This window comes from Colius striatus, chromosome W (genome assembly GCF_028858725.1).
Source record: "Colius striatus isolate bColStr4 chromosome W, bColStr4.1.hap1, whole genome shotgun sequence".
NCBI classification, from domain to species: domain Eukaryota; kingdom Metazoa; phylum Chordata; class Aves; order Coliiformes; family Coliidae; genus Colius; species Colius striatus.
Genome location: NC_084789.1, coordinates 27,018,978 through 27,045,321, shown reverse-complemented (window position 1 = coordinate 27,045,321; position 26,344 = coordinate 27,018,978).

Below are 26,344 nucleotides of genomic sequence, written 5' to 3'. Positions count from 1 at the left end.
CTCTCTACTCTGCCCTGGTGAGACCTCATCTGGAGTACTGTGTCCAGTTTTGGGCTCCTCAGCTCAAGAGGGACAGGGAAGTGCTGGAGAGAGTCCAGCGCAGGGCCACCAAGATGATCAGGGGACTGGAACATCTTTCATACTAGGAAAGACTGTGGGAACTGGGGCTGTTTAGTCTGGAGAAGAGGAGATTGAGGGGTGATCTTATCAACATTTACAAATATCTAAAGGGTGGGTGTCAGGAGATTGGGACATCCCTTTTTTCTATTGTAGCTAGTAACAGGAAAAGAGGTAATGGGATGAAGATGGAACACAAAAAGTTCCACTTAAACATAAGAAAAAACTATTTCACTGTGAGGGTGACGGACCAGTGGAACAGGCTGCCCAGAGGGGTTGTGGAGTCTCCTTCCTTGGAGGTCTTCAAGACCTGCCTAGGCGTGTTCCTATGCAACCTGATCTAGGTGACCCTGCTTCTGCAGGGGGGTTGGACTAGATGATCTCTAAAGGTCTCTTCCAACCCCTACCATTCTATGATTCTATGATTCTGGCAGCTCCTCTCACTGAGCAGCATGTACCTTTCTCTTCTCTCACAGCTTCCAGTGCACATATCACTGGGCATCCTTGGGCTGTAATAGTCTTTTCTGGGCTTGCCAGTAACAGCCTCCTGCCCCTCTACATCTCTCAGCTGGGAATGTGTCAGGCTGTCCTCTCTAAGGCAGCCATGAAGAAAGCCCTGGTCCCACACCTGGTCCCCAAGTGTTTAGAGATGAACAGAGAAGGTTTTGCGGAGGATGTGGCAGTTGGAGGCTTTCTAGGGAACAGTAATCACAAAATTATTAAGTTCTCTATTCATAGAGGTGTTAGAAGGTAGAGCAGCGAAACTGACACTTTGGACTTTCGAAGGGCAGACTTTGACTTGTTTAGGATGTTACTTGATAGAATCCCTTGGGAGTCAGTATAGGAGACCAGGAAGGCTGGACACTTTTTAAGAATGAAATCTTAAAGGCCAAAGAACAGACCATCCCCATGTGCTGTAAAATGAGCCGGAGGCAAAGAAGATCAGCCTGGATGAATAGGAAGATTTGGATTAAAATCAGGGGGAAAAAGAGAGTTAATGGCTTCTGGAAGAAGGTGCAGACTACTCACAATGAGTACAGGCACGCTGTTAAGTTATGTAGGGAGGTAATTAGAAGGTCAAAAGCCCAGATAGAAGTCAAACTGGCTTTAGAGGTAAAGGGTAATAAGAAAAGTTTCTATAAGTACATTAACAATAAAAGAAAGATCAGGGAGAGTCTCCATCCCCTATTAGACCCAGAAGGAAATTTGGTAATAAAAGATGAGGATAAGGCTGAGGTGCTTTAATGCTGCCTTTGCCTCAGTCTTTAGTAATAGGAGCATTTCCACTGTGTAAAGTCAGCCCCCTAAACCAAGAGATAGGGGTGTTACAGATACACAGATAATTTTTGTTAACAACTTAACATCACAATAACTAGTTAAGCACTTGTTAAGCACTTGTTAATCACTTGGTAATAGTTTAATCAATTAGCTAAGCACTTGCAAATAGCTCAATCACCTATTGATTAAGTATTCATTTGAATCACATAAGGATCAAACTGCAAGAGTTACATACCGCACCTGATAAGGAGCTGTTAAGACAAGACCCTGGGGCCTGTTCAGACAAGACCCTGGTATATGTATTTGTTAGGTTACCTTAGCTGCTACTAAAACAAAGAGACTGATATCTTTTTTAAACCAATCACTATGATATTGGAAATTTTATAATAGTTAGGAACCAATCAAGGTAAAAGGCAAATTAAGAGAATGACATTTTATGCATGCTTTTGTTGGCAAATGTAGTTCTTTGAAGTATAGAAAAACCTTGAAAATGGTAACTAAAAACGTTTGGAGGAGCTATTCCCCCCCAGCGCTGTGTTTCCCAGTGCTGCATAATAAAGAAGTGCCTGCTTATCTGCATTCCTGTGTAGATAAGTTTTTCGAGATTTTGGATCCCTTAACAGGGGCAAGGAGAAAAATGTCCCACCTACAATTCAGGAGGAGATGGTCAGTGACCTGCTGCTCCACATTGACATACACAAATCTATGGGGCCATATGGGTACATCCTAGGGTGCTGAGGGTGCTTGCCAAGCCATTGTCCATCATTTATCAGCAGTCCTGGCTGACTGGGGAGATCCCATCTGATTGGAAGTCAGCCAGTATAACACCCATATATGAGAAGGGATGGAAGGATGATCGGGGAAATTACAGACCTGCCAGTTTGACTTCAGTGCCTGGGAAGCTGATGGAGTAGATCATCCTAAGTTCTATTATGCAGCACATACAAGACAACCAGGTGATCAGGCCCAGTCAATATGGGTTTATGAAGGGCAGATCCTGTTTAACAAACCTGATTTCCTTCTGTGATAGGATGATCTGCTTCTTGGATGAAGGAAAGGCTGTGGATGCTGTCTACCTTGACTTCAGTAAGGCATTTGACACTGTTTCCCATACTCTTCTCTTAGAGAAATTGACTGTTCTTGGCTTGGATGGGCATACACTTTCCTGGGTGAAAAACTGGTTAGATGGTTGGGTCCAAAGAGTCGTGGTCAATAGAGTTAAATCCAATTGGTGCTCAGTCACGAGTGGTGTTCCCCAGGGCTCAGTACTGGGACCACTCCTGTTTAACATCTTTATTAATTATCTGGATGAGGGGATATAGTGCACCCTTAGTAAGTTTGCAGATGCCACCAAGCTGGGTGGAAGTGTTGATCTGCTTGAGGGTAGGGAAGCTTTACAGAGAGATCTAGATAGGCTGGATTGGTGGGCCGAGGTCAATTCCATGCGTTTCAATAAGGCCAAGTGCTGGGTCCTGCACTTGAGCCACAACAACCCCCAGCAGTGCTACAGGCTTGGGAAGGAGTGTCTGGAAAGCTGCTAGGCAGAGAGGGAACTAGGAATGTTGATTGACAGCCAGTTGAGCATGAGCCATCAGTGTGCCCTGGTGGCCAAAAAGGCCAATGGCATCCTGGCCTGTATCAGGAATTGTGGGAATAAAGAACTGGTAATTGGCAAAAAAATGTAAACCGACCTTCAGATTATGAGACTGATTGTTGGCGAATGAGATAATGTTACATTATCTCTCCCCCTCCCTCCCCCTCCCTGGGCATGTAGATTGTCTGTGCCAACCCCCTCCACCTCCCACTGCTGCCAACACCAGACCTTCCACTACTCTCTTTCTCTCTCTTTTCCTCTCTCTTAAATCATGGGATCTGGGCTTTCTAAGGAACAAAAGTCGTATATGAAAGCTTTAAAGCAGCTACTGCAGGTTGCTCGCTCTTTGGTAACAGATGATTAATTGCATGAGTTGTTGTGCTGCATTCGGAGCTATTGTACATGGCTTCCCGAGTTAAAGCAGCATCATACAGGGCATAATGTGTTAGCTAAAAAACTGCAAGAATACATTTGTAACTCTTAGGTATTTGAGATATTAGCTTTTCTTGTTGTTTGGCCCAGCTAGCAAAGAAGCACCCTCCATGCACCTTCACTGTCATTAAAATGGCAGAGGCCTCAGTGAAATTGGAGGAAAAAGATAAACAAGGTTGTTGTGGATTAAGATGAGGGCAGGGAGGACTCGCTGCCAATTACGGTTTTGGGCAAAACAGACTCCAGTACTTGACTGAGAGAGGAAAGTAGAAAAGTTTATTCTACTACCTACAATAAATAGAACAGAACAAAAAGGGAAAAGGGAGTATGATGATGAGAAAATTACAACCAGCACTTTAAGATCTCCCTCCCCCATCTCTCCTTTCTTCCTGAGCCCAGCTCACTGCTCCCAATATCTCTACCTTCTCCACACTCAACAGCTCGGGGGGGGGGGGGGGTAGGGAATGGGGGATGTGGTCAGTCTTTCACAGATAGTCTCTGCTGCTTCTTTCTGATGAGGACGACTCCTGACATTCTTGCCCTGCTCTGATATGGAGTCCCTCCCATGTGACACAGTCCTTAACGAACTTCTCTGGTGTGCGTTCTTCCCAGCAGCTACAGCTTCTGCTGATACAGGGTCCCTCACACGGGATGCAGTCCTTAATGAATATCTCTGGTGTGGGTTCTTTCCCACAGTTGCAGCTGCTGCAGATACAGGGTCCCCCCCTCAGGACACAGCCTCTTCTGGGCATAATTTTAATGGGCTTCTTTGGCGTGGATTACAGTTACAGCTCCTGTGAATATGGGATCCCTCCCACAGGACACGACTTCCTCTGGCCATAGTCACTGCCCCGGCACGGGGTCTTTAATGAAGAGAATCACTGCCCCTGATGTAGGATCTTTAATGAAATGAGTCACTGCCTCTGATGTGGGGTATTTAATGAAATGCAAACAAATCCCTGCTTCACCAGTCCTCTCCGTAGAATGCAGGGGAGTCTATGTCCCAGCACACCTCCTCGTCTCTTTCCTCACTGACCTTGGAGTCCACATGGTCGCTTCTCTCACTCTTACCAGTCCTTGCACCACCACCAGTCAGAAAAGAAGAAGGGACAGAAGAAGGAAGAAACAGGAAGAAGCCTCCTCTTCCGTCTTCTTAAAAAGTGATCGTGGAGGTGTCTAATTGACTCAGCCCCAGAAATGGGTCTGGCTCAGAGCTGGGGAGAGTTTCAGGCAACTTCTTACAGGAGCCATCTTTACAGCCCTTCCCCCATACCAGAAATGGCTGTCATGTCAAACCATGACAGCTTTACAAAATTGCTAACCTTGTAGAAGTACAAGCTTTACAAAATTGCTAATCTTGTACAGTCGCAAGAAGCCTTCACTGCAGAACATCTAACTCCTATTGTTATCTAGCAAGCTTACAGAACTTATCTTGGACCAATCAGAGTGAGACAAAGGAATAGCAACTGCTCAAGCCTGAAGAAAGACTGGTTTGAACCTGTCCTGTGGTTTGGACAAACACGAGGAACCCAAATGTGAAAAGTACATTGTGAGGAAGATTTAGATCTTCATCCTCAATGACCCCTAATGACCACTGAAAGAAGATGGGTCAGAGGTGTAACCTGGGCGGACTAAGGCGGGGAAATGGATGGAACCAATGATAATGAGTTCCTGGAAGTAAGTAGCATAACCCTGCCTTTTCTAAGAAATGTAACAAATATGCATATCTAGTCTGTATAAATATAGAAGATTTTGCTTTAAACGGTGCACACACTTGGTGGAGCAATCCCCTGTGTGCCCAGCGCTGCAATAAAGAATACCTGTATGATAGTTACATTGGCTATTGTGTCTTGATTGTCACCTTCTCGGCATCAGTTTGGCACCCCAGACAGGACCCTCTCTGCTTGGCTGCAGGATCAGGTAAGGAACAGGACTCCCTAGGCATGCCCCGGGATTTCCCGGAGGGCCTCCTCGCCCTGCTCGGCTCACTGCAGGAGCAGACAAGGACCATCACCATTATTAAGATATTCTTTATGTTCTACCTGGTTTTCTTGGTTCCTGGAGACCGGTTACTTAGACAAATATCCGTAAGATGTAGGAGATGTCCTATGCAGGATACGTATACCAGGTTACTAGTGCCTGATTGTATACACTTGGTTAGTAACACCAGTATGTCTGATTGGGAATTCTTGGAGGCTCCATTAATTGTTCAGGTTTGGATTTGTCTTGCAATTGCCTCCTATTATAACACATTAAGAGCTTGTATGGGTATCTGGTTAATTCACGTTAGTGAATCTTGGGTTTGACACACAGAAATGTGTGCTTCTGGTTGATTCACGTTAGTGGATCTCGAGTTTGGTATTAACATAATATGGTATAGATATGGAATTTCAAATAAGGATTTCTGAGTTGTTCTTACTGTTTATAAATTTCTGGTTGCTGATATATTTTTGAAAATTTGTGTTATTAAGTTTTGTTGGTTGTGTGTGTGAGAGTGAATGAGACACAGTGTAACTATGAAGTGAGTGGGATGCAGCTGGAGACGGACGAAGCAAGAAATTCATTGATGTTTTGAAACCTGGGTTTGTCTAATTGTGTTTATGAATGTATATACTACTGCTACTACTACTACTAATAATAATAATGTATGAATAAGTATGAAAGCAGGATCCTGTGTTTGTGTGGTATGAGTGAGCAAAGGGAAAAAAAAGATAAGGAAAAAAAGGAAAAAAATCAGTCTAGCCTCAAAATAATTCTGATTGGGATTATAATAATCTAACAGATAAACATAATTTGTTAAACAATGATTAAAAATCTGATATGTATAATTAGAATTTAAAAGGATAGCAAAGTACATTAAACTAAAGTACAAAACTGTAGACAGTCTAAAAGAACACCCCAGCAGCTACAGGGAAAACTTGCAACAGACTTTGTTAATGTGTGGGGGAATAAATAATAATGAATTGGCAGCAAGTGTGAACATCAGACTGTTGTCTCCAAACATCCAGTTACTGACATTAGGTGAGTTCACCTGGGAACTGATTCTGTGCTTGTACAAAGTGTATAAGATTTGGTAAAAAGTCACCATACATCTCCTCAAATTTAGCTGATTTAGATCCAGAGAAGGAGACTAGTAAGGACTGTTTTGTAGAAAGTTGGAATGTGTATGTTGACGATGGAATGCAGAAGGTGGTTACAGGGAGTGCAGGGCTTCAGATGGACTGAATCCTATTGGGAAGCCCAGTCCAGCAAGAATAATAGGATGGCCAGGACAGCAGAGGATTTGCCCTGGGTAAAAGAGGAAGAGGTTAAAGAATTGTTGGCCAAACTTAACACTCATAAGTCAAAGGGTCCTGATGGGATGCATCCAAGAGTGCTGAGGGAGCTAGCTGATATGGTTGCTAAGCCTCTCTCCATAATTTTTGAACAATCATGGAAGACAGACGAGGTGCCTGAGGACTGGAGAAAGGCCAGTGTCACTCCAGTCTTCAAAAAGGGCAGGAAGGACAACCCAGGAAACTACAGGCTGGTCAGCCTCACCTCCATCCCTGGAAAGGTGATGGAACAACTCATCCTGGAAGTTATCACTAAACATATGAAGGAAAAGATGGTTATCAGGGGAGGTCTATGTGGATTCACTAAGGGGAAACCCTGTTTGACCAACCTGATATCCTTCTATGAGTGCATAACCAACTGGCTAGATGAGGGGAGAGCAAAAGATGAGGGAGATTCTTCTCCCCCTCTACTCTGCCCTGGTGAGGCCTCATCTGGAGTACTGTGTCCAGTTCTGGGCTCCTCAGCTCAAGAGGGACAGGGAACTGCTGGAGGGAGCGCAGGGCCACCAAGATGATCAAGGGTATAGAATATCTTTCATACGAGGAAAAACTGCGGGAACTGGGGCTGTTTAGTCTGGAGAAGAGGAGATTGAGGGGTGATCTTATTAACATTTATAAATATCTAAAGGGTGAGTGTCAGGAGGTTGGGACATCCCTCTTTTCTATAGTAGCTAGTAACAGGACAAGGGGTAATGGTATGAAGCTGGGTCACAGAAAGTTCCACTTAAACATAAGAAAAAACTATTTCACCATGAGAGTGACAGAGCAGTGGAACAGGCTGCCCAGGGGAGTTGTGGAGTCTCCTTCCTTGGAGGTCTTCAAGACCCACCTGGACATGTTCCTACTGACCGTTCAGGTGGACCTACTTCTGCAGGGGGGTTGGACTAGATGATCTCTAAAGGTCCCTTCCAACCTCTACCATTCTATGATTCTATGATCTACCTTGACTTCAACAAGGCTTTTGACACTGTCTGACAGAACATCCTCATCAGAAAGCTCAAGCAGTATGACTTGGATGAGTGGACAGTGAGGTGGATCGAGAGCTGTCTAAATGACAGAGCCCAGAGGGTGATGATCAATGGCACGGGAACGAATTGGAGACCTGTGGCCAGTAGAGTTACACAGGGGTCGGTTCTGGGGCCAGTCTTGTTCAACATCTTCATCAACAACCTGGATGAGGGGACAGAGTGTACCCTCACTAAGTTCTCTGATGACACCAAAATGGGAGGACTGGCTGATTTGCCAGAAGGCTGTGTGCCATTCAGAGGGATCTCGACCGGCTTGAGAGTTGGGCAGAGAGGAACCTCATGAGGTTCAACAAGGACAAGTGCAGAGTCCTGCATCTGGGAAGAAACAATCCCATGCACCAGAACAGGCTGGGGGTCAACCTGCTGGAGAGCAGCTCTGCAGAGAGAGACCTGGGAGTCCTGATTGATAATAAACTAACCATGAGCCAGCAATGTGCTCTCGTGGCCAAGGCCAATGGCATCAAAGAAGAGTGTAGCCAGCAGGTCAAGGGAGATTCTGCTCCTCCTGTACTCTGCCCTGGTGAGGTCTCATCTGGAGTCCTGTGTCCAGTTTTGGGCTCCTCAGCTCAAGAGGGACAGGGAAGTGCTGGAGAGAGTCCAGCGCAGGGCCACCAAGATGATCAGGGGACTGGAACATCTTTCATATGAGGAAAGACTGCGGGAACTAGGGCTGTTTAGACTAGAAAAGAGAAGACTGAGGGGAGATCTTATTAATATTAACAAATATCTAAATGGTGGGTTTCAGGAGGTTGGGACACGATTTTTTTGATGGTATCCAGCAACAGGACAAGGGGTAATGGGATGAAGCTGGGTCACAAAAAGTTCCATTTAAATATAAGAAAAAACTATTTTACTGTGAGGGTGACGGAGCAGTGGAACAGGCTGCCCAGGGGAGTTGTGGAGTCTTCTTCCTTGGAGGTCTTCAAGACCTGCCTGGACATGTTCCTATTGACCCATCAGGTGGACCTACTTTGGCAGGGGCTTTGGACTAGATTTCTAAAGGTTACTTCCAACCCTACCATTCTACGAGTCTATGAAAATTGCCAGAAAAGGTAACTGTGATGCATTGCATGGGGCATCAAAGAGGTAACACTGAACAGGAAATTGGAAATAAATTGTCAGATCATGAAGCTAAACAAACACCAGAATGAACTGAAATCAGGGCACTAGCTTTGAGTCTGGACGGTAAACTTCCAGCTTTATATTTACAATCAGAATTGTCAAATTATTCCAAAGAGGATAGAGATTTCATCAATGATTAAGAGGGATATATACCTGATGGATGTCCTAGTATTTTATGGAAATTAGTTTGGAACAATTGGAAAGGGTAATATTCCATGACAAACTTTTTTTAAGAACTGTAAAGAATATGCATGTTTATTGTATATATAAGGTTGGAGTGTGCATGTTTTGGCAGAGAAATCACCAGCACTGCAATAAAGAACACCTGCTTAATAGTCACATTGGCTATTGAGTCCTGACTGGCATTTTCTTGGCATCAGTAGCGTTTGCTCATGGCAGTGCTCCCCCTTCAGCAAACCTGAGTGGGTTTGGTATGTTTCAGCATATCGCCCTGATCCCGACTGGCCCGAGACCGGCACCCTCTACCTTCTAGTACTCTGTCTCATGGTATTTCCCCTAGCATTTGCTTGAAAAAGCCAAAGTTGGCCCTGCTAAAGTCCAGGGTTGTGATGTTGTGATCCTGCTTGGTATTCTGTTCCTACCACACAAGATCCTGAACTCCACCATCTCGTGGTTACTGCAGCCAAAGCTGCTCTCAACCTTCACCACTTCAATCAGACCCTGCTTGTTTATGAGTATAAGATCCAGTAGTGCTCCTCTCCTGTGGGGGCACCACACGCAGGGTCATGCGGGGACGCGAATGGACAACGCAGCACAACCAATATGATTGATGTGTATGACATTTATTGTTCACGTTCTACTTCTATATATATGGCACGTACATGCAATCACGCAAAGCTTAATCGGTTGCTCTATCTTGTTCACACGCTATGCATGCAGCACTTGTTCTTTAATGATTGGAAGGAGCTTGCCAACTCCAGTCCCTCAGCATTCCATTCCTGTATCAACTTGTTCCTCTAACTCCCTTGTTATATAACACCCTGTTTATTTAATCGTTATCTCTCTTCAAACTTGGGAAATATCTGGATGGTACAAATTATAGAATCATAGAATGGTAGGGGTTGGAAGGGACCTTTAGAGATCATCTAGTCCAACTCCCCTGCAGAAGCAGGTTCACTGTCCTCTTTCAATTAAATACGCACCCACAATTCCCCCTTTTTCTTCTTGGACCAGCCAGACTCATTTTTCAGTCTTCTCAATCATAGCAGTAACACACTTCAAAATCATTAGCATTATTATGATGATCAAGAAAGAAAGCATGGCTATTTTAACTATTGACATTAGCCATCCTTGTATTCCCCATGATGGTAACATCTTATTTAACCATCCCCATCCATCTGACTCTGACAAGTGTGACACTCCTCTCAGCTTCTGTATACTTGCATGAATCGATTCCAAGTGGTCTGATAGGTTCATGCAGCACATTCCTTCAAGATCCTCACACCCATGACCATGAGCTAACAGCAAAGAATCAATAGCAGCTCTATTCTACAAAGTTGCATGTCTGATACTATATCTACATAGCTAATCAAGCCATCTAAAGTCATTGAGGTTTGATTGCCTTGTTTGTTAAGCCAGCATTCTAATTTGCGCAATTTAGTTAAGCAGCTATTCCCACATTTGGAGCAAATAAGTTAGTTGCTATCACTTTCGAGGGGGACCAAAAGGTAACGTGGTCATCACACTCATCATTAAATGCATGTATTGCCCTTTTCAGTTGACAGTGTTGCCAAATCATTGTATTGTTGAGTATCAAGATTGTCAACTGTCCCAAAATATATGGTCCCCCTTGTAATCTCGAGGGTATTCCAGGACATGCCCGGTCCCCACAAATCAGAAAGATTCCCTATGGTAATTATATAGGCACAAGACTAGATTTTTATATATTTGATGAAGTATAATTGCACCAGGATGTCGTGTTCTTATACACATCCAAGATGGGATCCCAATCATTATCGCTAGTATGACATAATTCATTTTTACTCCTGATAAAAAAAACCCTTCACCAATTAGCCCAAACACAAACCGTTTTTCCTTTTGTTTCCTTCTTTGCCTCTCCTTTTTTTTTTCCACCCACCTTGCTTTTATGTTCTCCCAATCCCAATTTCTTACTGTTCACAACCAAGGGATTTTTATCTCTTTCCCACACTCAATCTCTACTATCTGTTTAAATGTTTCTCTGACTTGTCAGTGTCAAAATGTTATATTCTTCCAAGTTCCGTTCTTGACATCTAAAACACCTTTTAAATTTTCCAGTGTAACAAAACCACCATTCGTCATTGTCGTGGTTTAGGCCCATCAGGGAACAAAGACCACGATTAGCCTCAAGTACCGAAGAGGCTGAGAATTGCTCAAGGGCAGGGAGGGCTTAATTGCCGCTTAAGGTCCAGGACAAAACAGACCAGGCTACTCGGTTTGGGGAAGAAAACAGAGAAACAATTTAATGCAACATCAACTAAAACATACCCCCCCCAAAAAAAAAAACCAAAACATAACCAAAACGAAACAACACAGAGGAATACATCAATGGAAAGTCCAACCAGCCTTTTTAAGAACACCTTCCCGCCACACCTCCCCTCTTCCCGGGCTCAGAGCCCTGATCCCGAGGTTTTTACCTTGCCCCCCCCTGAACGGTTCGGGGGGGCAGGCAGTGGAGGTCTCAGTCAGTCTGCTCCCAATAGCTTCTGCCGTCTGTCCCTCCTCAGGACGGGTGAACTCCACACCAGTCCTCCCTGCAAGTCCGTGGGGTAACTCACACACACAGCAGCCCTGCACGGGCTGCTCTGACGTGCACCCATTCCAAAGGCTGCAGCTCCTCTCTGCCTCTCGTGTGGGGCTGCTCTGCGACGTGCAGGCTCTCCAACACGGCCTGGGCCATGGCCGTCTCCCCACACAGTCCCTCGCCCGTCTGGGCTCACTCACATGGAGCTGCTGGTGGCTCTCAGTCCTGCCACGGATCTCCACAGGTTTCAGGGGCACAGCTTGCATTCTCGCCACGGCCTGCAGAAGGGTCTCCGGTCTACTGCTCCTCCTTCCTCCCTCCTCTGGCTGAAGGGTCCGCGTGGTTGCCTCCATCTTGTATCACCCATACACCTCCTGCCTCGCATTTCAAATTCCCGTCCCCTAAATAGTGATCGCAGAGGCGCCAGATTGGCCCAGGCGGGCCGGAGGTGGGTGTGAACCCAGGAGCCGGGGGAGGGTCCGCAAACTCTTTACCGGGTCTTCACTGCAACCCGCTCCCCCTGTTACTAAGCCAAAAGCTGCTCCTTGCTAAACCAGAACAGTCATCACATTTACAGCAAAATGCATGACACCACGGCCAACAGTTTTTACATTCGTTGGGGCAACAGATTGAGGATGGATCGGTTGGCGTTCTCCTCAGAGTTGTTTACTCCACTGTCCTTGCAGCCATTCAGTCCTTTATCATGCGGTTGATACGACTTGATCCACTTTGCTGGAATCCACAGAGGACCTTGATCTGTAATGACAGAAGCATAACCCCTTCCCCATGTTAACAGATCTGCTGGTCCTTGCCCTTCTCCTGTAATGGCGTTCTTATACCATACCTTTGGTTTATTTGTAAAGTCCAAATCTCGTTTCATCTGAGAAAAATGTGTTAATGCTGGTGGTTCATTTCGGTTTGCTACTATTCTTAAATGACTCATTGTATAAATAACTTTCATTAATCTATCCTGAGGGCTCACCCCATCTTCCCCCATTTTTTGTTTTTCCAGCAAGTCCCTTAAGAGTTTGATGTGTGCATTCAATAATAGCCTGTCCAGTGGAATTACCTAGGATCCCAGTAACATGTCTGAAACCCTACATATTCAGAAATTTTCATGTCCTACTGACTATATAGCCAGAGCCATTGTCAGTTTTTATTTATTTGGGGACACTGAGGACTGTAAAGCAACTCCTCCCGGTGCCTTATAATGTCTCGAGCACTATCGCTCGTTAAGGCTATAGCCCATACCATAGTCAAATAGGTATCAATGGTAACATGTATTCATTTAAAGTGTCCAAAACGCGATAACACAAAACCACCCTTCAACCACAGTGGCTGCCTGGATGGCCTTAGATCAGCCACTGCACGAAGCGCAGGAGTGGATGTGGAAACAGCAATAGATGTAACTATCCACAATACGGATATAATGCTTATCAAATGCTAATAGACCTCTTGGTTATGGTTTAAGTGCTATGCTTTTAGGATGCTCATCAGCCTCTCAACAAGGTATTTTCGTGCTTCCCTGTGTTAGTGATGCAGATTATGAGGGAAACATTGGAATAATGGTTAAAGTTTGGCAGCCACCAGTTTATATACCTAAAGGAACTAAAATAGCTCAATTAGTTTCCTTCAGGGCTAAAGTTCCATTTGCAGGAAGTCGTAAGTGTTGAGATGGTGGTTTTGGATCCACTGGAGTACATGAGGTAAGACTTTCAATGCCACTTTTGCATCTGAGCCCACTCAGATGATTATATTCCAACATCCAAATGGTGAACACATGGTTGGGTACAATACGTTACTGGATACGGGAGCAGACATTACCATTGTTCTGTGTAGTGGGTCTGGGATGGTAGTGATTTTCCACAGCAGCTCCTGCAGTGCTGTGCTTACTGTTGATATCAATATTATGACTACTGCTCACACAGCATCAGGGCTGTCCCTCCAGCATTCCTTCCCCCACCTTCACCAATAGCTGTGGGTGGGCATGATCTTGGGAGGGACCATGGCCAGGACAACTGATCCAGGCTGACCAAGGAGATATTCCATACCATATGACGTCAGCTCAGTAATATAAACTGGGGGAGAGGAGCAGGAAGGGGAGGCGAGATTCATTTCTGGCCTTCCAAAAGCAACCGCTACGCATACTGAAGCCCTGCTTCTCGGGAGGTGGCCGGACATCGCTGCTGATGGGAAGTAGAGAGTAACAACTTTATCTGCTTTTGCTTTGCTTCCCATGCGCGCGGCTTTGCTGTTTCTTTATTAAACTGCTTTTATGTCAACCAACGATACTCTCATCTTATTTTCTCCCCTTCCCTGGCTTGCTGAGGATGTGGGGGATAGAGCGGTGTGGTGGACACCTGGCATCCAGCCAGGCTCAAACTACCACATTCTGTTATACTATTGGTCATAAAGCTGGCCTTTAGAGAATTTAGAGACCCCTGTTGTCAGAGTAGGAGGCACATAGATGACAAAAATTATCAGAGACCTGATTTCGGTATGGATACAGGATGAAAAAAATAGATGTGTACAAATTAAACCCTATGTGAACCCAAACTTCAGTTTGGCTTTTAGGTAGAGACGCTTTAAGCCAAATGGGCTTTCGTTTGTCAAATGAAAATTTTTAGTGGCGGCCATTGATGGGCGACCAATCCTGAAGTTAACCTGTCTCACAGATAAACCAATTTGGATTGATCAATGGCCGGTAAGCAAAGAAAAGCTCATATTAAGAAGGTCAAATTAAGCCATCCACTAGTCCATGGAATACACCAATTTTTACTATCCCTAAAAAAACAGGGAAATGGCAGCTTTTGCACGATTTAAGAGCTGTTAATGCAGTATGCAGGACATGGGTGCTTTACAGCCAGGATTACCCTCTCCTGCAATTATTCCAAAAGAATGGCCCCTATTGGTGATTGACCTAAAGGACTGTTTTTTCACAATTCCTCTACATGAGGACAACAGTCAGAAGTTTGCTTTTACAGTACCATCTATAAACAAACAACAGTTGGCAAAATGGTAACAATGGAGTGTTTTACCCCAGGGAATGAAGAACTTGCCAACTTGTCAAACATTTGTTGCCTGGGCGCTAGCACCTCTGTGCAAAAAATGCCCTCGTGTTTTATTTTACTATTATATGGATGATAACCTAATTGCAGGAAAAGACCTGGACCAGCATTAGATTCTACAAGAAGTGAAGCGACAGTTGGGCATCTCCAGGTTAGTGATCGTTCCAGAAAAGGTACAAATGCACGCCTCTTGGAAATATTTAGGTAATATTATCACCAGTGCGCGCATTTATCCTCAGAAGGTGGCAATTAAAACAGAAACTGATGATTTAATAGATATTCAAAAGCTAATAGGTGATAGCCAATGGGTACGAACCATATGTGGTATCACAAATGAGGATCTTGCGCCACTAATGCCTTTGTTAAAAGGGTCAGTAGAGGCTGACAGTGCGCGAAAACTGTCCTGACAGCAAAAACAAGCAACAGAAAAGATAGGAAACAAGATAGTCAATAACTACAGTCACCGATATGATCCTGACTTGTCTATTAACATTGCTGTGATAAGTCAAAATCAGCATGTAATGGCAGTCTTGATGCAATGGGATTCAGTAGCGAAAGACCCATTGAGGATCCTGAAGGGGATATTTTTTCCATATAATTTGCAAAAAACAATTAGTACGAGACTAGAGGCAATTGCGAAAATAATAGTTAAGGCCAGAAAACGTCTGCTGGAAATAGCAGGGATTGAGGCAGACGTCAGTTTTGTTCCTCTCACAGATGAATTCTTGAACTGAACACTGCAACAATCTGATGAATTACAATGGGCCTTATTGTCATAATCAGGGACTATAAATAACCATTATCCGGCCCATAAATTGTTTTCTGTTAAATTTCAAATGGAAGACCGGCTGTTGAGATCAACAGTACCCGTTAAAGACCTAACTGTATTCACTGATGCAAGTAAGATCCAAGCCAAAGCAGGAGTGGTTTGGTGGGACAATGGACAATGGCAAAATCTAACTGTTCACTCCCCAGGTAGCTCAGTTCAACTGTTAGTGCTAATGGCTGTGGTTAAAACTTTTGAGAAATGGCCAGTTGTCCCATTAAACATCATCTCTGATTCCCTCTATGTGGTCGATGCCGTCACACTATTAGAGAAAGCGTTGTTAAAAGAAATCTCTAATCAGAATTTCTGGCACTGGATAAATGAACATCAAACTGCCTAATATATTGGACATATTCGAAGCCATTCGGGCTTAAAAGATGGTCTATCAGTTGGCAATGAAATTGTTGACATGATAGTGGCAGCTCCTTTATTGATACCTGCAAATACCTGGGAATTGTGTGTATGTTTTTTAATTGAGAAAGAATATGATTTGGACCAGCCAGATATTTCTTTAGTTTGAATGTAGATGGGAGGGACAAGTTAATGCAGCTGGCAAGCTACTTCCAATTATTAGGAACAAGTGCTGTGTGTTAATCAATTGAGCCCTGTGTGATCACATGGGCAGAAGCTGCATATATAAGGAAGTAGGTAACAAATAAAGGCTGACTTTGAGTCAAGCCTGTTAGTTGTACTATATTGCCTGTGTGCATTTGTGCATGATTATCCCTCAGTTCTCTACATTCTTATATAAGCATCACTCGCTGCATCACAACACCTGAGCTTTCTGATGATAATCTTATGACAGACAGTGTCAAAAGCCTTGTTGAAGTCAAGGTAGATGACAGCGCTGCTCTCCCCTCATCTAGCCAGCCAGTTATGCCCTTATAGAAGGTTATCAGCTTAGTCAAACAGAATTTCCCCTTGGTGAATCCATATTGATTCCTCCTGATAACCATCTTTTCCTTCATATGTTTAGTGATAACATTCAGGAAGAGTTGTTCCACCATCTGGATGTAGGTGACTCTGACTGACCTGTAGTTTCCTGGGTCGTCCTTCCTGCCCTTTTTGAAGACTGGTGTGACATTGGCCTTTCTCCAGTCCTCAGGCACCTCGCCTATCCTCCATGATGGAGAGAGGCTAAGCAACCACATCAGCCAGCTCCATTGACTTATGAGCCTTAAGCTTGGCCAACAAGTCTTTAACCTCTTCCTCTTCCACCCAGGGCAAGCCCTCTGCTGTCCAGGCCATCCTATTATCCTTGCTGGACTGGGCTTCCCAAGGGCCGGCCTTGGCCGTAAAGACTGATGCAAAGAAGGCATTCAGTACTTTGATCTCTGCATCCTCGGTCAGCAGGGCACCCTCTGTGTTTAGTAGCGGGCCCAGATTCCCACTAATCTTCCTTTTAATGCCGATGTACTTGAAAAATGCCTTATTCCCGTCCTTAACTTTCCTGGCTAGATTTAATTCTAGAAGGGCTCTAGCCTTCCTAGTTGCACTCCTGCAAGCTCTGGCAAAGTTCCTCTACTCTTCCCAAGAATCTAGCCCCTTGTTTCCACCTCTCATAGATGGCTGCTTTCTACTTGAGTTGTCCCAGCAGATCCTTGCTCATCCATGGAGACCTCCTACCTCCTTTTCCTCCTTTCTTGTGCATTGGGACACACTGATCCTGGGCTTGGAGGAAGAGGAGCTTGAAGACTGACCATCTCTCATTGGCACTTCTGTCTTCTAGAATCATATCCTATGAGATCCGTCCAAGTAGATCTTTGAAGAGGCCAAAGTCGGCTCGCCTGAATCCAGGCTCACCGTCCTGCTTTTTGTCCTGTCTCTTCTACACAGGATCTTCAACTCTATTATCTCATGGTCACTGCAGCCGAGGTTGCCTCCAACCTTCACATCCCCAACCAGGTCTTCCTTACTCGTCAGCATCCGGTCCAGCAGCACACCCCTCCTCATTGGTTCCTCAATCAACTGTGACAGGGAGTTGTTGTCAACATTCTCTAGGAACCTCCTGGAGTGTGGGTGCTTGGCTGTGTGGTTTTGCCAACAAATATCAGGGAGATTGAAGTCCCCCATGAGGACCAGGGATTTTGAGACAGCTCTCAACTGTTAGTAGAAGGCCTCATCCACTTCTTCCTCCTGATCAGGTGTCCTGTAGCAAACTCCTACAACAATATCACCTGCCTTACCCTGTCCATTAATTTTCACCCATAAGCACTCAACGTGCCCCTCATCCCCATCCAGACAGAGTTCAATGCACATTCATTGCGCTCTCACATAGAGAGCAACTCCACCTCCTTGCCTTGTCCTTCCTGAACAATACATAGCCCTCCATGACTGTGCTCCAGTCATGGCAGCTGTCCCCCGACGTCTCTGTGACCGCAATGAGGTCGTAGCCCCGCATCCGCACCCACATCTCCAGTTTCTCCTGCTTATTCCCCAGACTGCGTGCATTGGCGTAGAGGCAACACAGGGGCTTACTCCAACACATGGGTTTCCCTGGATGGATGCAGGAGGATCCTCCCTGGTTTTGCTCTCCCTCTGCCTTCTGCATCTCAACACGGTGTGCAGATGAGGGGCACTTATCATCATGTCCACTGTTCTGCCCTGTTTCCCTGCTAGACAAGATAGCTTTTTCTATGTTGCTTCTCCCCTCACCTCCCAAGTCCTTTAGTCTAAAGCCCTTTATTATTCCTTTATTTAGAAGGAATCCATTTACCTCTGAAGTGTTGTTAAATAATGGGATATTAAGTTATGGGACATTTGTCAGTGTGGATGTTCTTTCCTATAGGCAAGATCTTGCCTTTTCTTTAGCAGACCTAATTACCCTTATTTTTCAGAGTTGTGACTGTTGCCTGTGATCCTGATGTCAAGGATAATGAGAGTATTACATACATGGAGTAGAAACATACTTTGTGAGGAAGTTAATTTACTCCTAGATACCGTGGCTACCTGGAAATCACCCCAACAAAAACAGACCTCCTGTGGAGATGGGCAGGCAGCCAAGGACACAGGTTACTAATGCAGGCTGTCAAGAAGCACCCATTTCTCCGTGGCCCTGCAATTATTGCAGTTAATCAAGGGAGCGTGGGATCCAGAAGCAACTCCTCTGCCAGTTCTCACACTTGTGATTTCCTCAGTCACCTGAGTCACCCCTCTGCTGACCCCCAGCCCAGGGCTCCACGCAGCCTTGGTGTCAGACCTGGTCTTTCCCAGGACATACCCTCTCCCAGTGAGGCATTGCCTACTCCTTCCTCAGAAGCTGCAGCTTGTGGTGAGGCACCTTCCTTGCAGAAGCAGCTAGTGCAGAGCTCTCCTGGGAGAGACCTGAGCTTTAGGAGAGTTATCAAGTTGCCACACTCAGGAGCAGAATGTTTTCTGTCATGATCCAAGCTGAAGGAGCTGTCTGTCCCAGTCAGCTTCTCATCTTACCCTATGGATGAGGAAGGTTGTTTTAGGCAGGACATCTGCACTGCCAGTGTTGCTCATTAATTTTTCTGCAGCCACTAATGAGAGGCCTCAAGTCCTCCTCATTTGCTATGTCTTTCATGTGGCGATTCCACTTCTTCCATCTGCTTGTTTTTGTTTCTCTCTATTCTGTACTGACTCATCTGCTGAAGGCAACCTGTGCATGTCAGGAGGCTCTCTGTTGGCTGTTGCCCTGCAGTGAGCTCTGGACGCTCACTCCTGTTCTGTGCCTGTGAGGGAGATTTGCACTGTGCCACAATGGGCAGGCACAGTGTGAAGCTTTCAGGCAGCCTAGAATGAGTTCACACCATATAACTAGAGACATTTTTCACAAGGTCCAGCACTCCTAGTTGACCATGAGCTCTCTAGGCTGTGATTTAACCCATTAAAGTCTTCTTTACATCAGCCTTCCAAGAAGGCCAAGGGCATCCTGGCTTGTACCAGAAATAGTGTGACCAGCAGGATGAGGGCAGTGATTGTCCCCCTATACTGGGCACTGGTGAGGCTGCACCTTGAGTGCTGTATTCAGTGTTGGGCCCCTCACTGCAAGAGGGACACTGAGAGGCTGGAGCATGGCCAGAGCTGGGCAGCAGAGCTGGGGAAGGGGCTGGAGCACAAGTGTGATGGGGAGCAGCTGAGGGAATGGGGGTGTTCAGTCTGGAGAAGAGGAGACTGAGGGGAGACATGAGCACTCTCTGCAACTCCCTGACAAGAGGCTGTAGTGAGATGGGGATTGGTCTCTTCTCCCAAGTAACGAGTGATAGGACAAGAGAAAATGGGCTCAAGTTGCTCCAGGGGAGGTTTAAATTGGAGCTGAGGAAGACCTTTTTTCCCTGAGAGGGTTGTCAGCCGCTGTCCCAGGCTGCCCAGGGAGGCGGGGGAGTCCCCATCCATGGAGCTGAGGTGCTGAGGGCCATGGGTTAATAGTGAGCTGGGTAGTGTGAGGGCAAGGGTTGGACTTGGTAATCTTAAAGGTCTTTTCCAACCAAAGTGATTTTATGATTCTATGAAAATCATTCTTTCAGAGAATCTGATTCACTCTATTGGTGATGCATGAGTCCAGGGTATCCTGTCTCCTAAGCTGAGACCCATCCGCACTTGAGTGTGATGTTCCCAGCTCACAGTGCATCCAGTCTCTGCCCTCCTCTTGCATGCTGGACCCTCCTTTCAGACTCAGATGAAGGGGGAAGATGCCTTCCATGCATCTGTCAGGCAGCCAGCACTAAGGTGAGGCCCGTGACTGTTTCTCCTTGCTGCAGAAGCTTAGAATTAGAATCCCATACTGCAAGATGCAGATGCCCCATGCAGCTGGTGCACCAGGTTGTCATCACTTACCGAGTTAGTTACCTGTGGCTTTTAAACAGAAATGCAGTGCCTGGAACTCTGATCACTAAGAGTGAGGGCCACTGTTCCATCCTCCACACAAATGTATTATTGTCTTCATTCCAAAATTACCTGCCATTCATTTCAGCAGCCTCCTTATAACTGTTCACTGCGATCAACCTTCGGCACTAGAGTGGACTGTCCCCGGGCAGTCAGCAGAATGGTAGAACCAACGCTGAGGGGTTCATTTTTCTCAAGCCAGGCTACACATGGTGAGTGGTACCAGCCTCTCCACTGATCCAGCATCCCTTGCAAGGGAGGTGGGGCCAGCTGAGGGTGGATCTGCAGCCACAATGGGGGATTTAAATGCCTCAAGAGCAGAGGGATCTTTGAGCAAACTTGAGCATGGGGGCGAGGAGATGCTGTGAGCAGTTGGTGGTGCGGGCAGCTATGGTAGCAATCCAGGCAAAACCTAATGTTCAAAGAAGTGTGGTGACCTAGACAGAGATCCATCATAAACATGCAGGTGTCTGGGTCTCTGGCTGCAGAGAGTGCCAGAGCCTGGCACTCCTAACAGATGGCATGAAAGACAACAACTGTGTTCAATGAAACCAGGTGAATGACCTGCTTAGCCTGGTGGCTGAGCTGAAGGAGGAGGTGGAAAGGCTCAGGAGTGTCAGGGAGTGTGAGAGAGAGAGATTGGTGGACTGAGAATCTATAGTCCCTGAGGTGTAAGCAGCAAGGTGAAGCTTCACAAGAAGTACAGGATACCCTACCGTCTTCTAGCCAGGTTAACAGAGGGGACCTAAGAGATGGAGGGGAATAGATACAGGCCCCTTCTAGGGGAGGCAGACAAATCCCTTCCCAGCCTCCCAACCCACTCCAGTTGTCATTGCATAACACCATTTGTGTATGGGGCTTTGAAAGTTGAGGACCAGGCAGCGGAAGATGAAGATGTAGGTCCACTTGAGGAGGAGTCCAGGGTGAGTCAATCACTGTCATGCCTTAATATTGCCTCAATTAAAAAAAAAAAAAAGGAAGGTTATAACCTCCCTGGTCTGATGCAGCCAGCTGACTACTACCCATTGTTGGTTATGCAGATTGGTACTGATGAGGTCACAGAGAGAAGAATGCACACAGCATGGGAAATAAACAGAAGGAGCTGGCAGTCTGTGTATGGGCAAGAAGTTATGATCTGGTGGCAATTACAGAGACATGGTGGGACAGCTAACATGACTGAAATGTGGTCATGGATGGCTATGTCCTTTTTAGGAAAGATAGGCCAACAAGGCAAGGTGGTGGAGATGCTCTTTATGTGAGAGAGCAACCGGAATGTACTGAATTCTATCCAGATGAGGATGAGGGGCAAGTTGAGAAATTGTGGGTTAGAATTAAGGGGCAGACTAGCATGTGTGACACTGTTGTGGGTGTCTATTACAGGCCACTTGATCAGGCTGGGAAAGTTGATGAGGCCTCTTACAGAGAGCTGATAGCAGCCTCAAAATCAGAGGCCCTGCTTCTCATGGGGGATTTTAACTACCCAGACGTTTGCTGGAAGGCCTACACGGCTAGCCACTTACAATTCAGGAGGTTCCTTCAGTGCACTGTTGATAACTTTTAATGCAAATGGTGGATGTGCCAACTAGGAGAGTGTGGGTGCATATTTAATTGAAAGAGGACATGATTTGTACCATCCAGATATTTCCCTAGTTTGAAGAGAGGTAACGATTAAATAAACAGGGTGTTATATAACAAGGGAGTTATAAAGAGATAAGAGGAACAAGTTGATGCAGGAATAGAATGCTGAGGGACTGGAGTTGGCAAGCTGCTTCCAATCATTAAAGAGCAAGTGCTGCATGCCCAGCATGTGAACAAGATAGAGCAACCAATTTAGCTTTGTATGATCGCATGTACATGACTAACAATCTTATATATAGAAGTAGAAAGCAAACAATAAATGGCATTCGTATCAATCATATTGGTTGTGCTGCGTTGTCCATTCATGTCCCCGCATGACCCCGCGTGTGGTGCCCCCGCATGTGGTGAATCCCGATGAGCAGACCCTTTCAAGATTGAATTCTTCGGAAGAAGCACTCTGGTGACATCGATCACACTGAAAAGGCAGGGGACCTGGCCAGACGGACTGCGTCAGCTGGACTGACGTGGGGAGATCAGAGGATGATCTCAGATCGCTGCAGCGGAGACACCTGGGAAGCAGGTGAGCGGCTGGGGCTGGGAGGATGGTGTTCTGGTTTAGCAAGGAGCAGCTTTTGGCTTAGTAACAGGGGGAGCGGGTTGCAGTGAAGACCCGGTAAAGAGTTTGCGGACCCTCCCCCGGCTCCTGGGTTCACACCCACCTCCGGCCCGCCTGGGCCAATCTGGCGCCTCTGCGATCACTATTTAGGGGACGGGAATTTGAAATGCGAGTCGGGAGGTGTAAGAGGGATACAAGATGGAGGTGACCATGCGGACCCTTCGGCCAGAGAAGGAGGAAAGAAGGAGAAGCAGTAGACCGGAGACCCTTCTGCAAGCCGTGGCAGGAATGCAAGCTGTGCCCCTGAAACCCGTGGAGATCTGTGGCAGGACTGAGAGCCACCAGCAGCTCCATGTGAGTGAGCCCGGACGGGCGAGGGACTGTGTGGGGAGACGGCCATGGCCCAGGCCGTGCTGGAGAGCCTGCACGTCGCAGAGCAGCCCCACACGAGAGGCAGAGAGGAGCTGCAGCCTTTGGAATGGGTGCACGTCGGAGCAGCCCGTGCAGGGCTGCCATGTGTGTGAGTTACCCCACGGACTTGCAGGGAGGACTGGTGTGGAGTTGGCCCGTCCTGAGGAGGGACGAACGGCAGAAGCCGTTGGGAGCAGACTGACTGAGACCTCCACTGCCTGCCCCCCTGAACCGTTCAGGGAGGGGCAAGGTAAAAACCCCGGGATCAGGGCTCTGAGCCCGGGAAGAGGGGAGGTGTGGCGGGAAGGTGTTCTTAAAAAGGCTGGTTGGACTCTTCATTGACGTATTCCTCTGTGTTGTTTCGTTTTGGTTATGTTTTGGGTTTTTGTGGGTATGTTTTAGTTGATGTTGCATTAAATTATTTTCTGGTTTTTTTTCTTCCCCAAACCGAGTAGCCTGGTCCGTTTTGTCCTGAACCTTAAGCGGCAATTAAGCCCTCCCTGCCCTTGAGCAATTCTCAGCCTCTTCGGTACTTGAGGCTAATCGTGGTCTTTGTTCCCTGATGGGCCTAAACCACGACAATGACAGATGGGAAAACCGTTAATTAAGAAAAAAAAAGCTACAATAAACATCCTCCAGCGTATCCTCTCCAAGAGAGGATTAAGTTACAAAAAAGAGAGATTACAAAGGCTTTTAAAATGGGGACAGGATAAAGGTTTTTTCATCTTCCCACTAAACATATTTGAAATAGTGCATCGGGAAAAACTAGAGAGTGTGTTATGGGACTCCATTAGTGATGGTCACAAAGATGCAATTGGACTATGTACTCTGTGGAAACTGTTATTAACCACCTTAAAGCAATTACAAGCTGAACAAACTGTGGCTGCGCATGCAGTGGCCGCCATGAACGCAGAATGTACTACCCTGTCTGTGTTCCCCGTGGATGCCAAAATATTTTTTGGAGGTAGTGACTTGGTAATATCATTGGCTCCACCTTTAATTAATCCCTCTGTAGAGGAACTAATTCACGAAGAGAGTATGGATGTGAGTCCATCCCCTTACTCACCCCCAGAATTCCCCAAGCCACCCTTACTGCCACCAAAAACATCAGCAACAGTGCGGGTGCGGATATCAGGGCCAGCGACCCAGGAGTCGAGCCTCCCTCCCGCCCCGAAACTCCCCATCCTGACGCATCCCTGGTAGAAGTCCAGGGAAAAGGGTCTGTTTTAGAGACATTTTAGGGAAGCATTATGAATTACAATCCGAGCCCCTAGATTATTCACCTCCCCCTCCCTGCACATGCATAGTGAAGCTGAAACGGCTGCAGCTTGACTCTCCTTGTGTGCCCCCCACCCCCTCACCACCCCCGTCTCGTCCAGTCCCGTCCTGCCACCATGTCGGAGGAGGCACCCGGAAACAAGCGGAAAATACGCTTTGGTAATGCAATAGCAACACCTAGCGCTTTAAGTACTGACGTGTCTTTGCCCCTGAGATCGCCAACTCCCGATTATCCTCCCCTTCCACCATCATCCCCGACGTCTGGGGAAGGGGAAGATCAAAGTACAAAATTTTTACAGGAGGAATTGGGAAAACAGTGGGAAGAAATGAAACAGATTTTGGTCCGCTTAGATGAACTGATGGACAAATTGAAAGCAACAGCTAATCAACTGTTGGCTCGACTTAACGAATTAATCAACAAAGGTAGAGGTTTCAGCTCAACCCATGGTGAGAAATCCCTAGCTGGATGACTATGATCCTGCTAAAAAGTGGAGAGGTTTTATACATGATGCAATAATAGAAGGAGAGTTCATCCCGCAAGCCTTCCCAGTAATAACAGCAGGTAATAATCCTGCACAAGAATAGTGAGTGCCTCTGGATTGGAAATTAGTCAGGGAAGAGCAAAAAGCAATAATGGAATATGGACTAACCCATACATACAGACATTATTGGATCATATTTTTACCAGCGGATTAATGACTCCCTTTGATTGTCAAAAACTGGCAGAAACCTTTTTGAAACCAATTCAGGTGTTAGTATGGGAATCTGAGTGGGAAAATAGAGTGGATGAAACAATAGTAGAGAATTTAAATTTACAGCAGGGGGATCCAAGGCAGCTTGCCACAGCCGACATGATGTTGGGCAAAGGACAGTTCGCTAACCCCCAAGCACAAGCTTGACTAAACTACGATATTTAGCAACAGACACAAACATTGGCCCGTCAGGCGTTTAAGACTGTCCCTGACATGGGAGTGCCAGTTCCCTTGTATACAACCATTATGCAAAAGCCTGGTGAACATTTTATGACCTTTTTAGACTGTTTGAGAGCAACATTGGATCGGGTACCAGGCATGTCGGCCAAGGTTAAAGCTTCAATAGGAATGCAGCTGGCAGTAAATAATGCTAACCCTAACTGTACAAGGATTTTACAAACTCTCCCACAGACTGCAACACTAGTTGACATGATAGAAACTTGCTCTTGAGTACAGTCATTAGAAGAGAAGGTAACACATCTGGCTGAAGCCATGGCAGTGGTATTCAAATCTTTAGTACAGCAAGGAAGAGGAAATTGGGGATCAAAGTGTTTTAATTATGGAAAAATAGGACATTTAAAAAACCAATGTCGATCTAGGCCAGTGATCCAGAAAAATAGCTCAACTGAAACATCAGAATTCAATGGCAATTGCAATAGATGTGGCAAATTTGGACTTAGAGCCAATGAATGCCGCTCTCGGCATACCTTTGGGAAATGGATTAACAAGTGCGAGGAGGGGGAGCACAATGACACAAAAACACCCTTTGACATCAGTGGCTGCTTGGATCGCCTCAGCTCAGCCACTGCAGGAAGTGCAGGAGTGGATGTGGAAACTGCAATAGATGTAACCATCAATGATACAGATGTTACAATAATTCCATCTAATGCAAATGGACCTTTGTGTCATGGTCTAAGTGCCTTGCTCGTAGGACGATCCTCGGCCTCTCACCAAGGCATCTTTGTGCTTCCTGGTGTAATTGATGCTGATTATTGGGGAAATATTGGAATTATGGTTAAAGTTTGGCAGCCACCAGTTTCTATACCTGAAGAGACTAGAATAGCACAATTAATTCCTTTTATGGTTAACATTCCATTTCCAGGTATTCGAGAGTGTTGGGATGGTGGGTTTTGGGTCCACAGGTATATCTGAAGTAAGACTTATGATGCCACTCTCACAACGAAGCCCACTTGAATGATCATGTTCCAACATTCGAGCAGTAAACAAATGATTGGTCATAATGTGCTGTTTGGTATAGGGGCAGATGTAACCATTGTTCCATTATCACTTTGGCCAGGAAAATGGCCGTTAGAGAATT